This window comes from Monodelphis domestica, chromosome 7 (assembly GCF_027887165.1).
Source record: "Monodelphis domestica isolate mMonDom1 chromosome 7, mMonDom1.pri, whole genome shotgun sequence".
NCBI lineage: Eukaryota > Metazoa > Chordata > Mammalia > Didelphimorphia > Didelphidae > Monodelphis > Monodelphis domestica.
Window position 1 is genome coordinate 238,206,386 of NC_077233.1, and position 13,037 is coordinate 238,219,422.

A 13,037-nucleotide genomic window follows, 5' to 3' on the forward strand; every position below is an offset into this window, starting at 1 on the left:
CTCCTATTCTGTGCTTTGTTTCTCTCTCTGGTGCTCCAGTGGTGAATGCATCATTCCATTTCTATGACTTATAATTAGGTTTGAGAAGCCTCATCTGGTTTTCATTCACTCCTGCTATTTGTTCTCATTTTTGCATCCTTTTGTCCTCATTCTTGCCCTTTTTGGTTTCTTTGACTCGGCGTCTCTTTGAGGTCTGTGAGGTTTTTGAAGTTGCCTCCCCTCTAAGCGAAACATAACTAGCCACCAGACTCTCCCTGACATTCTTTTTATATGCTATGAAAAAAGTAAAGTTAGTTCAAAATGGATGACATACCTAATTTAAGTGCAGAAATGGAGCAAATAAAAAGAAACTTGCTATTTCCCAGTTTAAACCAAAAGGGAAATAGAAGAGAGAGTCTTATGTTTATATTGTACTTTCATATAGCATGGCAACTACATATTTATAATATAATCACTATTCAGTGAAGCATAATTATTATTATTAATAAGCAGGTATTCAAACAGTCACTATAGTTGGGGATTACTTATAAGTCTAGACCTTAGTTCGTGTTGTTTCAGATTCACTATCAGGTTAAATTATTAATATTTTAGCTAAGTATGTTATAATGAATATCCAGTGGCCAGTTAATGTCTAGATTAAATAGGCTAATATATGAGGTTTGGGTATTCATTGAAAACTGGCACACACAAAAATTATATGAATGTACCTTTGACCTCCCGTTGTCAGTTTTTTAATTTATTGTTGGCATGGTAAATTAATAAGCTTTATAAGCACTAATAACAGGTACAGATGTTTGTATTCCTCATTATACCTCTATTATTGAAGAAGCGCTTCAGCAAGATTTTGTCTGTGGAAACTTTATTCCTGAAGATATAGATAATGCAAGAGAGATAGGGATAAAAGAAAGAGGAAAGAAGGAAGGAAGGAAGGAAGGAAGCAAGGAAGGAAGGAAGGAAGGAAGGAAGGAAGGAAGGAAGGAAGGAAGGAAGGAAGGAAGCAAGGAAGCAAGGAAGCAAGGAAGGAAGGAAGGAAGGAAGGAGGAAGGAAGGAAGGAAGAGAAGGAAGGAAGGGAGAGAGAGGAAGGAAGAGAAGGAAGGAAGGAAGGAAGGAAGGAAGGAAGGAAGGAAGGAAGGAAGGAAGGAAGGAAGGAAGGAAGGAAGGAAGGAAGGAAGGAAAGAAGGAAAGAAGGAAGCAAGGCAGGCAGGAAGGCAGGAAGGCAGGAAGGCAGGAAGGCAGGAGAGAAGAAGAAATTCTTCTTTGTTGCATTGGGGCTATAGCCCTGTCCACTGGGTAAATGCTGAAAGGCCAAGCTAAGGAAAGATGAAGATTTGGTTCTTCCAGTTAGAGAAGCTTATTAACCCCATATGACCCTCCCATTTTGGGGCTATGAAGAGTTAATATCTTTGAGGCAGGAAGCTTTTTGGAGTTCCTTGGCTACTCCACAATTTACCATCCCCGAAAACTAACCCACCAAAAGCATAAAATATGTGGAATTGACCTGTTTTAGAAGTATTTGGATATCAAATGCAATCACTTCAAATTGACCTTTCACTCTAGAGAAGAGAGGCTTGGTATAGGTTATGCACAGAACCATAAAATGGCAACAGATGGTAAATGAAAAGGGGTGCCCATTATATGTTTTAGCAAGAATGCAATTTTTTCTCATGTGTACTTGCTTAAACAAAGCAACAATTCACATTATAAAATGAATCAAAGGGCAAAATGGCCTCTTCAAGGAGGGCAACATTTTCCAATTTATTTCTAAGACTTTTGGACTTAGAGCCATCATGAATTCAGAATGAGAAGAGTGCCTTTCTCCCTTTTCCCTCCACCTTCCTCAGAAATTCTTTAGTTGATTCCATCCTAAGGTTGTGTTTCCCCTCAAGGGATTCTGGAGTGATTGGGCCAACCCAGATGACCCTAATATTCTAAGTTACTTTTAGAACTTAAATAACCAAGACACGAAGCTCCCTTCACCTGCCAGCCAGTATCTTGTCCTGAAGTGATTTAGATGTGGAAATAACTTGGAGAATGAGTAAGGAGAAAAGGATTTTTTTCACTTTATCAAGCTACTCAATTTCTTTTGTCATGTGTGTGCTTTTATTTCTGGGTTTTTATTTGCTGTCATTGGTGGGAATGTGCTCCAAGGAATCAAGAATTGGTGCTTCATATTTCATTTCAAGTGGCATAGTTACAGGGAAAGTGTCCAGAAGATCTTTATTTAAGAATGTTTGTCTTCATTGAAGATAACTGTCAAAAATGCCCCATAGCTTTTGGCTATTTGTTTTAGAATATGAATGTTTCCAAACCTATACCTAAAAAGTGTTTTAGTTCTACTTGGAAAAGGTTAATTGCAATAATAAATCATCAATCCATCAGATAGCTATAACAGTGGTTTTAATTAGTAGCATTAACAATCTAGTGGGTTGATCTGCACTTTAAATTATTTTAAGAAAGCATAAAAATACATACAATTGGTACAACATTTAAGGGAGAGTAACATTGATTTGTGAATATCTTTGAGGAGGCAATTTTAAGATAACAAAGGAAAAATCATTTTTAAAATGAATTAAAATTTAACATTTAAAAACTAACATTCTTTTTGTCTCAATAAATAGTCTGTGCTGTAAAGGTTACAAGGACAGAACTTATACCTGGGAGAAAACTTCTTCAACATTGTTTGTCAACTTCTTTTGAGCCAGGATCCTCCAATGTTTATAAGTACATATTTAGCCTGACTTATTTTCTAACAATCACAAAGAGTTCTCAAAAAAGCATAAATAATGTGTAGGTATGTAAGAATAACACAATCCTTAAAGAGTCCCTAGAAAAGACTTTTTTCTAAGGTAGAGCATATGCATAGTTAATTTGTTTATTTCTTCAACATGTTTCCTGATTTAAACACATGTTGGCAATAAAAATGCCTGTAGTATCTTTCTTTAAAGTTTACAGCTAATGGGACACATGCCATTCTTTTGATTGGTTGCATATATACAGACTAGTGTAGTGTCCTGTTATGAATCAGTCATCAGTCAGTAACCTCTTTTCCTTATTTTCATAAGACATTGTTCAGAGAGTATTTCTTGGCTGGTTCTTGTCAGTTTCCTGTCTTTTAAATTCTATAAGAAAGTAAATGAAGAAAAATGTTCAGTAGCCCTCACATAAGTCATCACATTCTATTGTTGTAGGCTTGGGTTTCCCATATTACTTTGGGCATGAAACTCCTTTTTAATGAGAGACAGGCCCAATAGATGCATCGCTTGGTTTTGTGAACTGCTTTTCTTCTCATTTTTCTTTCTTTCTTTTTTTAAATAAGAAATGGCTTACTAGGAAGAGGAGGGAGAAGGGATATGGAGAAATGAAGTTGATATAAAAACAAAAGACTTCAATTAAATTCAAGAAAAGGAAATAAATTGAACTGAATTCCAAAATATACAACCAGAAGAGAAATATGATGATGATGATATGACAGAATTGATAAATACAGAAATGCGAGTTCTGGGGTGATTCTATGATAAAATGGAGACAGAAAAATTTTGGAACAAAATAGAGAAATAAAACCCATTTTCAAATTAATGAAATTGTTGCCTATCATAAACCAAAATAGTGTTTGGAACTTTAGTGTGTTTAAAAAAAACCCTTAATTTTCAGGTAAAAGCCTGAAAATTATTTATTTTTGTTGTTCAAGTTTTTTTTAAAAGAGTAACAATTTTCATTTTCAAGAATGAATGTCATTCAGATTTATATCTCTAAATTCTATTAAACCAAATCTTCCCAGAACCTTTTAATTATTGTTATATATTTGCATTAGAGGACGGGGTGAGTATGGGGGGAGATCAGCCAGAGAAAGTAATTTGTAACACTATAATCCCCTCTAGTCAATGAAATATTCTAATAAAAGGATCCAAGTTAGATAGCACAGTAGATAGAGTCCCAGGCCCAGAGTCAGGAAGATTCATTTATCTGAATTCAAATCCAATTTCCAACACTTATTAGTTGTGTGACCCTGTGCAATTCATTTAACCCTGTTTGCCTTAGATTTATCATTTTATTTTACCAGGGTAATTTGAATTAGCCTTGACATTTTCTCCTAGAACTTCTCTGTTTGGATCTCCAGAACACCAAAGTTCTGTAAAGCATTCCATCTCCCAGCTCTGGACATTTTTGCTGGGTGACTCCTATTCTTTGAATGCTCTTCCTCCTACTGTCTCACTCCGGTCTTCTTCTCAAGCTTTCTTCAAATGCTGGCTAAATTCCCATTTTTTATAAGCAGCCTTTCCCAATCCTCAAGGCTGGTACCTTCCTTCTGTTGATTGTCTCCAGCTTATCCTTCATTATCCTTATTTATTTTCATGTTATTTTCTCCCAATAGATGCTGAGCTCCTTGAGAATGGTGACTATCTTTTCCCATTCTTTGTATCACCAGAACTCAATATCTGACACACAAGAGAGTTATTAACTATGTAGTAGTAGTGTTAGTGGTAGTGATAGTTATTAACTAATTGGATGACTGGAAAACACTATAAAAATATCAGATCTCCAGGCTTGAGATAGTTATTATGGAATTAACAAGAGATAAGTGGTTCTTTGTCAAGTTTTAACTTTTAAGACCCAGAATTTAAGCTAGTTGCTTATTTAGTGTGATTATGTGTTTAGTATGCTTAATATAAGACTGTATTCTATTGTGTAAATACATTTTTCTTTTACTTTTTGTTATAATTTATTTATTTATTTAGAATGTTTTTTACGTGATTCATGGTTTTTCCCTCCCCTCTTCTCTCCCCTCTCCTGGAACCAACAAGCAATTCCACTGAGTTATACATGGATTGTTATTCAAAACCTATTTCCATATTGTTTATATTTGCAACAGAGTTATCTTTTCACATTAAAACCCCAATCACATCCCCATCGAGCCATGTGATCAATCATGTGTTTTCCTTCTACGTTTCTTTTCCCACAGTTCTTTCTCTGGTTGTGGATAGTGTTCTTTCTCTTAAGGGCCTCGGTGTTGTCCTGGATCATTGCATTGCTGTTAATAGAAAAGTCTATTTCATTTGATTGTGCCACAATAAATACATTTTATTTTAGACAAATATGGAGATGCAAAAAAAAAATAAGTTCTATAAAGCTTGAAGAAAATAACTGAAAAATGACTTAGAATGTATTTTGCTTATTTGGGGAATGATTCTAGGATACTATTGGGTAGATGGGAGGTTCAGCATCTTTTGGACCCTTCAGAGCTCAAAAGGTCCTTCTGGCCAAAGAAGAAAGACAACCTTGCCAGGGCTGAAGCCCAGGCTTTTTTATACTTCCTTACTCCTCCTGTTCCCCATTCCTGGCAGTTCCTTCCTCCCTAGGGGGATGCTAGAAAGCTATACTTAAATTTCTGGAAAGGCAGGTCAATAGAAAGCAGGAAAGTGCAGTTTTGTAAAAACAAAGAGAAGAGAGAATCCTGGAAGAGAAGGTAGTGCATTCATTTCAAATGCAATAGAGAAATCTGAAACAGTGAACACTGGGAAAAGACTATCAAATGTGGCAATTAAGTGATCATTCATTACTTTGGAGTGAGCAGTTTTATTTGGGTAATAAATTGCAAAAGGTTGCAGAGTGAGTTGGAAATGGAAGCAATAATATCGCCAACTTTTTCTAGGAATTTGACAAAGGGAGGAGAGACACAGGATGATTACTTCAAGGTGGGAACAATCCAGGTTTGGGGTTTTGGTAAAAGATGAGTAGTGAGGAGATGAGGAATTCGAGAGAACAGTATGGAACTGAATAGGTTAAGAATAGGATGGTAAAGCTTAGGAAGGGAGAAAAAGTGCAACTCGAACTGAGGGATTCGAGGTCACTGTGAAAGTTAAGAATAGGTTTGGGAAAGAGTAATATTTTTTAAACCCTTACCTTCCATCTTAAAATCAGTACTGTGTGTATTGGTTCCAAGACAGAAGAGTGGTAAGGGCTAGACAATGGGGGTGAAATGACTTGCCCAGGGGTCACTCAGCTGGGAAGTGTCTGAGACCAGATTTGAATCCAGCTGTCCCCTGGGGAAGAGTAATATATGAGGCCAGTAGGTGGTTCAATGGATAGAACACTAGACCTGAAATCAGGAAAGACCTGAGTTCAAATCTGGCCTCAGATATTTACTAACTATAGGAAGCTGGGCAAGTCACTTAACCTCTTGTTCTCCTTAATCTACTGGAGAAGAAAAAGGTCAAATCATTCCAGTATCTTTTCCAAGAAAACCCTGTAGAAAACAAAAGAAAGGGAGAAAGAAAAAGAGATTGGAGAGAGAGAGAGAGAGAGAGAGAGAGAGAGAGAGAGAGAGAGAGAGAGAAATAGAGAGAGAGAGAGAACCCTGTGGATAGTATAGGATCATGAAAAGTCAGACATGACTGAATGATTGAGCAAGGCATAACATAATAGTTTGTTCAACAGAACATAAATATCCTTCTAATTGGGAAAGATAATAGAGAACTAAAACATTTGGCGATGTTGCAGGTGGTCGCGTGGTCGCCAGAGGCAGATACATTAGTGAAACTGTAATAGGTAGGTGATAGTTTAGAATTTTTTTCCCGGATGTTGCAGAAATAGACACAAATGAGGGTGACTTAAATTTAGTCTAAACATCCATTCAGCCACTATGTACTGAATTTTTACTCTAGGTACAGAATGACTGGGTAATAACTACAGCCAAGTTTATAATCTAGTAGGTAAACATAACCCAAATATACTATAAGCATACAATAACAAATCAGTTCAGCCCATTGGGTGTGTATTTAAGTGTTTACTATAGGCCAGTTGCTGGGGATGCAGAGACAAAAATGAAATTGTTCCTGCCCTCAAGAAGCTTAGAGTCTGGTGCCCAGAGATAGTTTCTGATGGGGATGAGACCTGTGATTTCATTGGCTATGGGAATTACATGTGAAAAAGCTCCCTCTTCTGATGTAGGTCTCTGCAATCAATGTAGGGTTCTAGAGTGACCTAGAACATCGAAGTGTTGAGTAAATTTTCATGGGTAGGAATTCATCAGAGGTGGGGAGCCAGCTCTTTCTGGCTTCAAGGCTGACTCTATCTGTTGTTCCACACTTTGTCTCAAAGATTGTTAAGACTTCATGCATGACAGGCACCCAAAATAATCAGTAATTCTGGGAAGTGGGGTGGTGCTGCAGATAAAGTCCTAGGCTTGGAGTCAGCACAATTTGAGTTCAAATATGGCTTCAGATATTATCCACCTGTTTGACTCTGGGTGAGTCACTTAACCCCCATTGCCTAGTCCTTAACAGACCTTACTACTACAGTACTACACCGAATTTGATTCTAAAGGGAAGTGGTGGGAAAAGGAGAAACGGAGACACAGAGAGGAGAGAAAGGAAAGAGGGGAGAGAGGGTGGGGATGGAGGAGAGAACAAGCTAGCTGCTTGCAAATTGATAATCAGATTGCCTTAGCAGGGGGGAAGAGCTGTCGAATAGTAAAGAGAAATGTGGTTCATGGATTTTGTCATGAGAAATTAGGGAAGGAGGCTTGATTATAAATCTGAAGTTTTCCTTTGATTTGAGGACCAAAAGAAAAGACTAGTTTTTCAGCAGGACAGTGGAATGCCTAAAAGAGTGTTTCAGAAAGTATTGACAGGAGCATCTTTTCATAGGGTGAACTAGAGTGAAAACCGATGAAGGTAAAAAACTCTTTCCCTTTACGGTTTTCTGCTACAAGTCGATGACATTAATGGTTGTGGAATGGGGGGGGGGGGGGGAACAATTTCAGCAGACGGAGGGTCTTCTAGAGGGATCTTAATTTGTATATTAATCCATATTTGCTACTTCTTTTGCAGAAACTGCCACCTCTTGCTACTTATCCAAATTCAGAGCAGAAATGTATCTAATGGCAGTCAACACCAGTAGTCTATACTATAACAACATAGTACTTGGGTTACAATAGAGCCAGTTGTGAATCAAAATGTTCTGGGTGGGAGACAGAAGTAGAGATGTTTCAGTTTCTAGCACGAACACCCTGGGAAGTTTGTCCATTCCCAATATACACCGAGGATCTGTAGTGCTAATATTTTGTATGCGGCTAATTGAGGGAAAAAGTTATTCTAATAAGTACTTGCGCTATTTAGAAAAAAAAAAATTCAGTTGAACATCTGCCTTAGATGCAACAAGGTCTTCTTGTAACAGCTTTGTCATGTTCATGATTGCCTGACTGCTTCCCCTAACTGCTTCATTCTATCTCCTAGACCTTTGGGATCTTATCCAAATTCAGTTTTCTTTATACTACTTACTCCCTCGAAGATGCTAATCTGGAATGTTCTTAATACCAGTTTCCAAGTTTCAAATGTCAGTTTCACAAGTTTGTTTATGCATTGGCAGCTTAATTCCCTGGTTTGCTTGCTGAACCATATGCCTGGTTCATTTAGGGGGGAAAAAAAACCTTTTCCATTTTATATATGGATTTTTTTTCATGCCAAAAACATTTTGATGATGCCAAAATTGAGGAGCCAATATTGCTAGTGAAAAAAAATAGGCCGTACTTCATTCAGTTTGCTACCAGTTTTGATTATTAATTACTAATAAATGTCCTCAAAATACAACTTCTTCAAATACAAGATTCTTAGTTTTGTTGATTGTTATATAGATTTGATTTAAGCTTGTGAACAAATGGATTTGAGAAATTTAAAACCCATTTACTAGTTGTAATACTAAGGTAATATTAAAAGAAATTGATTTGAAAATTGTTTTTCTGTTCTCTCCAGTTCACGGGGGTTACTGAAACCTCAAGAATCTCACATCAGTTTCTCTCTTCTATTCTTGGAAATAAATCTCCCAGAAGCAGTGTCTGGAATCCTGTATTTTTGGCAAGGGGAAAGAGAGTAGTCTTATTTTTGCTTTGTTTAATTTCTTTTTAAAAAAATTAGTAGATTCAGATTTAGCTATGGTTGGGGCTAGGTGGAAGGCTTAAGGAGAGTTGTTGATGTCTAAGAGGTTTAATTGAAAACAAAAGAAACAGAAAATAAAATACTTAGGAGAAATGAAGCCAATGCTGATTATGTTGTTGTAGCAACAAGTTAATCAATAAACAAGTTTTAATTGAAGACTTATGGTAATATGATGAATGGTAAAACAAAAAGAGAAACAGTTCTACTTAGATACTCTCAACATATTGGGGAGGCATGGGGAAGACCTCTCTTAGAGGATCAGATTTTTTCAAAGATTGCAAAGTGCTTTACAAATATTATCATATTTGATCTTCACAACAAACCCAGGAAGGGAGTGCCATTATTATCCCTATTTTAGACCTTGGAGATTTCCTAGTTCAATGTGGGCCCGCTTCTGTTTCGTTTATTGGGGATTTTTTTTGTTTTGGATCCCTGATTTCATCAGTATAGATCGCTCTTGATGTCAAAACTCTTTCCATTAGTAACAGAAATTGCAAGCCGGTTAGTAATTTAGAGTAATAGAAACATAGTTGGCTGTGTCATTGAGCAATTAAGTGAGTTGCCTTTGCTCAGACAACTAATATGTATCAGATACAGAACCTGAAGCCAAGGCTTCCCAAAGGCAAGGTAGCTCCACTCTGAGGCAAACACAAATAGAAATGGAAGTCTTGCTGGCCTTACATTGACTCAGAAAACCACAAACTATCTATCTGTGTTGTATTGTACTTTATTTTATTAAGCATTTCCCAGTTACTTTGTAATCTTGTTTAGCTGACTCATATAGGACAGACATTACATATACTATTTTACATATACTACATTACATATACAAGCACTATTCCATACTGCTTCTCTAACAATTAAAAATTTTAGAATTAATGATAAAAAGTCTAAATTCTTCTACTAAAAAGAAAGTTATTAAATGGATCAGGAAAAAATAAAAAATTATCAAATTGTCTATATAAAATATTTAATGCAAAAATATGAGTAGATTAAAATGATGCGTGGTCTAAAATGCTTCATGGAACGAAAAGTCTTCTAAAAAGCAAGAGTTGATGAAGGAGATCACCAAGTGAGAGCATCGAAGAAATGGAAAAGGGCCTAGCATAGAGCATACAGGTACAGTTAGAGTTTAGAGTGTGATACAGAAGATGAGCCAGCAAAGGAAGCTGAGGAGTAACCTAGAGATACAAGAAGATAGGGTGGTCAATAGTGTCAAAGACTGCAGAGAAATGTAAGATTGGGGGTGGAAGAAAGACAACTGCACTTGGAAAGTAAAACATCTTGAATAATTAAGACATCTTTAAAGGAAAGAACAATTTCAGTTGAGTAACATGATCAAAAGCCAGATTGCAAAGAGATGAATAATAATTATAATTACAAATAGTAATATTTAGTAGGAATATAGTAATATAGCAGCACTTTAAGATTTGTAAAAGGCTTTAGAAATATTATCTATTGCTTGTTCCTCAGAACACCCTTGGGAAGTAGGTACTATAATTATCCCTATTTTTAAAAATGAGGAAACTGAAGTGAAGAGCTAGACTTGCTCAGGGTCACATTGTGGTAAATATCTATAATCTGATTTAAATTGAGGTCTTTTTTGACTCAAGGTTAGGGCTCTCTCCTCTCTACCCCCAGCTACCTCTAAATTGACAACTGAGTTAGAGGAAGGGAAAAAGTATAAACAGCTTTCCTAAAAGATTGGCTGAGAAAGGCAGATGAGATATAGGAAAATAGTTTGAGGGGAGGCTAGGGCCTTGTCAAATGTTGTTGGTTTTTTTCATGATTGGGTAGATTTGGATCTGTTTTTAGGAAATAGGGAAGAAATTGGTGGCTAAGTAGACACTGATGTTTAGAGAGAGGGGGATAATTTTGTATGAGAAATTTACTGGAGAATATAGGGGGAATTGGAACCAAGAATACATGAAAGAGATTGGGCCTTGGTAATAAAAAGAACCATCTCTTCATCAAAGATTAAGGAAAAGAGAAATGAGGGAAAATGTAACTGGGTTTTGAGATATAGTGAAGAGGAAAAAGCAATAGTCTCTAATTTTTTAGTAAAATATAAAGTGAAAGGCTCAGTTAAGAGAATAAGGGGAGGGTTGCCATGGGAGGCTTAAGGAGAGGAGGTTTGGAACAGTGTCTGTAGGGAGTGGAAAAGACAATCAGTGAAAGAGGATTGTCTTACAGAATAGAGGGCTCAGTTGAAATTAGAAGATATAAATTTGTAATGGACCCAATCAGCTTTGTTTAATGATTTCTTCCAGCTATGTTTAGGAGCATGTCAGTAGGAGCAGAGGAGGCATATAGTAGGAGTAATATAATGTTGGCATTTGCTAACACTATAAACCTGTTAACTCAATCTGAATCAACTCTATGACATAGCAGCCAAAAAAGAAGGTAATGCAATAATGCAATTTTAGACTTGGTAGAAGTGTACTCTCTAGAACTGTAAAAAGACTTTCTCTCTGTCTCTCTGCCTCTCTGTCTCTCTTTCTCTTTAATTCTCTCTCTCTCTCTCTCTCTCTCTCTCTCTCTCTCTCTCTCTCTCTCTCTCTCTCTCTCTCTCTCTCTCTCGCTTTTTCTCTCTGTCTCTTTGATTCTCTCTCTCTCACTCTCTCCCTTCTCCCTCTCTCCACCCCTCTCTCTGCCTTCCCCATCCCTTTCCCTTTCCTTCTCTTTTCCCACATCCTTCTTTCCCTTGTCCTCCCCTTTCCCCCCTCTTTACCTTTCCCCCCTACCCCCACCTCAATCTGAAATATTGTGTTCCTGCTTGGGAACTCCATTTTCAAAAGGGTGTTGATAAGTAGGAGTTTGCACATAGGAGGGAAATCAAGATGGTGAGGGGCCCAGGAACTGTTCCATAAGAGAATCAGAATCTACAAAATTTTAACAGTTGCTATTCCTAAGAGGAGCTAGTTTGATTTGCTTGGCCCAGAAAGCAGAACCAAGAATAATAAATACAAGTTGCAGAAAGGCAGATTTTGGTCCAAAATAAGGAAAAGTTCCTTAACTTAGGCATTTGGGTGCTTTGGGAGATAGTACATTTTCCATCACATCAAAGTTATTTCCTGTTCATATATGGATCACCTAGGATGACCTCTGAAGTAATTTAATTTCTAAGAAAATTTACTTTCAGTTTACAGTTATTTGAGCAGCACTTTGCCTTCCTGCTATCATAGTTCTTAATGACCTTTCACCCAAGCATCGGATTCGCTCTAATAAGATAACACAACACACATTTGCCCCAATTGTTGCCTGAATAATTTCATTTTAAATTTAAAATAATTTTTACATGTGTCCCTCTCACCAGTCAGTAGGGGTTTTTCTTGAATATTTCAATTTCTAATTTTTATTTTGTTTCTTCTTGATTAACTTCTGAATATAATCATAGTGGATTTTATTTTCTTAATCTTGGGAAATTCTGATTGCTTTAGATAGAACATTTTTGTTATATTACATTGTATATTTTAAATTGAATTAAGTAAACTATAAGAAGGGGAAGCTAGGAACAGTGGATAAACCTCCAGATCTGGAGTCAAGGACCTGGGTTCAAATGTGGTCTCAGCTATATGACTTCCTAGTAATGTGACCCTGGGAAAGTCACTTAACTTCAATTGCCTAGTTCTTGCTGCTCTTCTGTCTTAGAATCGGTACTAAGACTAATAATAAATCAACTATTGCAATAAAGAACCAATCTGGATAAAGGTAATGGTGGAGAAATGGTTCTGGACATCTGAACGAAGGTAGTTTTGAGTCCCACTCCTCACATACTGTCCATGTGACACTGGGCAAGTCACTTCTCAGTGCCCTGGGAAACTGAATTGAGATTGCAGTGCAAGTACAGATGAGCATGAAGTCCTTATGGGACACCAAACTCAATAGTTTGGGCTTTATTCTAACGAAATCATAGGTTTGGGTTCCCCGGATTCCTAAAAAGTTAGAGAGTAAAATTTCGATCTTTAAATCTTTTAAGTATCATAGCACAAAAAGAACTAAACAAAATGAATCATTTCTATAATGTACAGAATAGCATTTACTCCTATCAGTGCTCTATAGAAGTGATATCAGAACTTAAGAAAAATCATACAGAGAATTTT

General features: G+C 36.7%; 1 protein-coding gene across 3 annotated transcripts in view; it reads left to right on the forward strand.

Moving 5' to 3' along the window:
- Positions 1-13,037, forward strand: part of KIAA1958 (KIAA1958 ortholog) — a 238,271-nt gene that overhangs the window by 170,372 nt on the left and 54,862 nt on the right. The window lies entirely within an intron of this gene.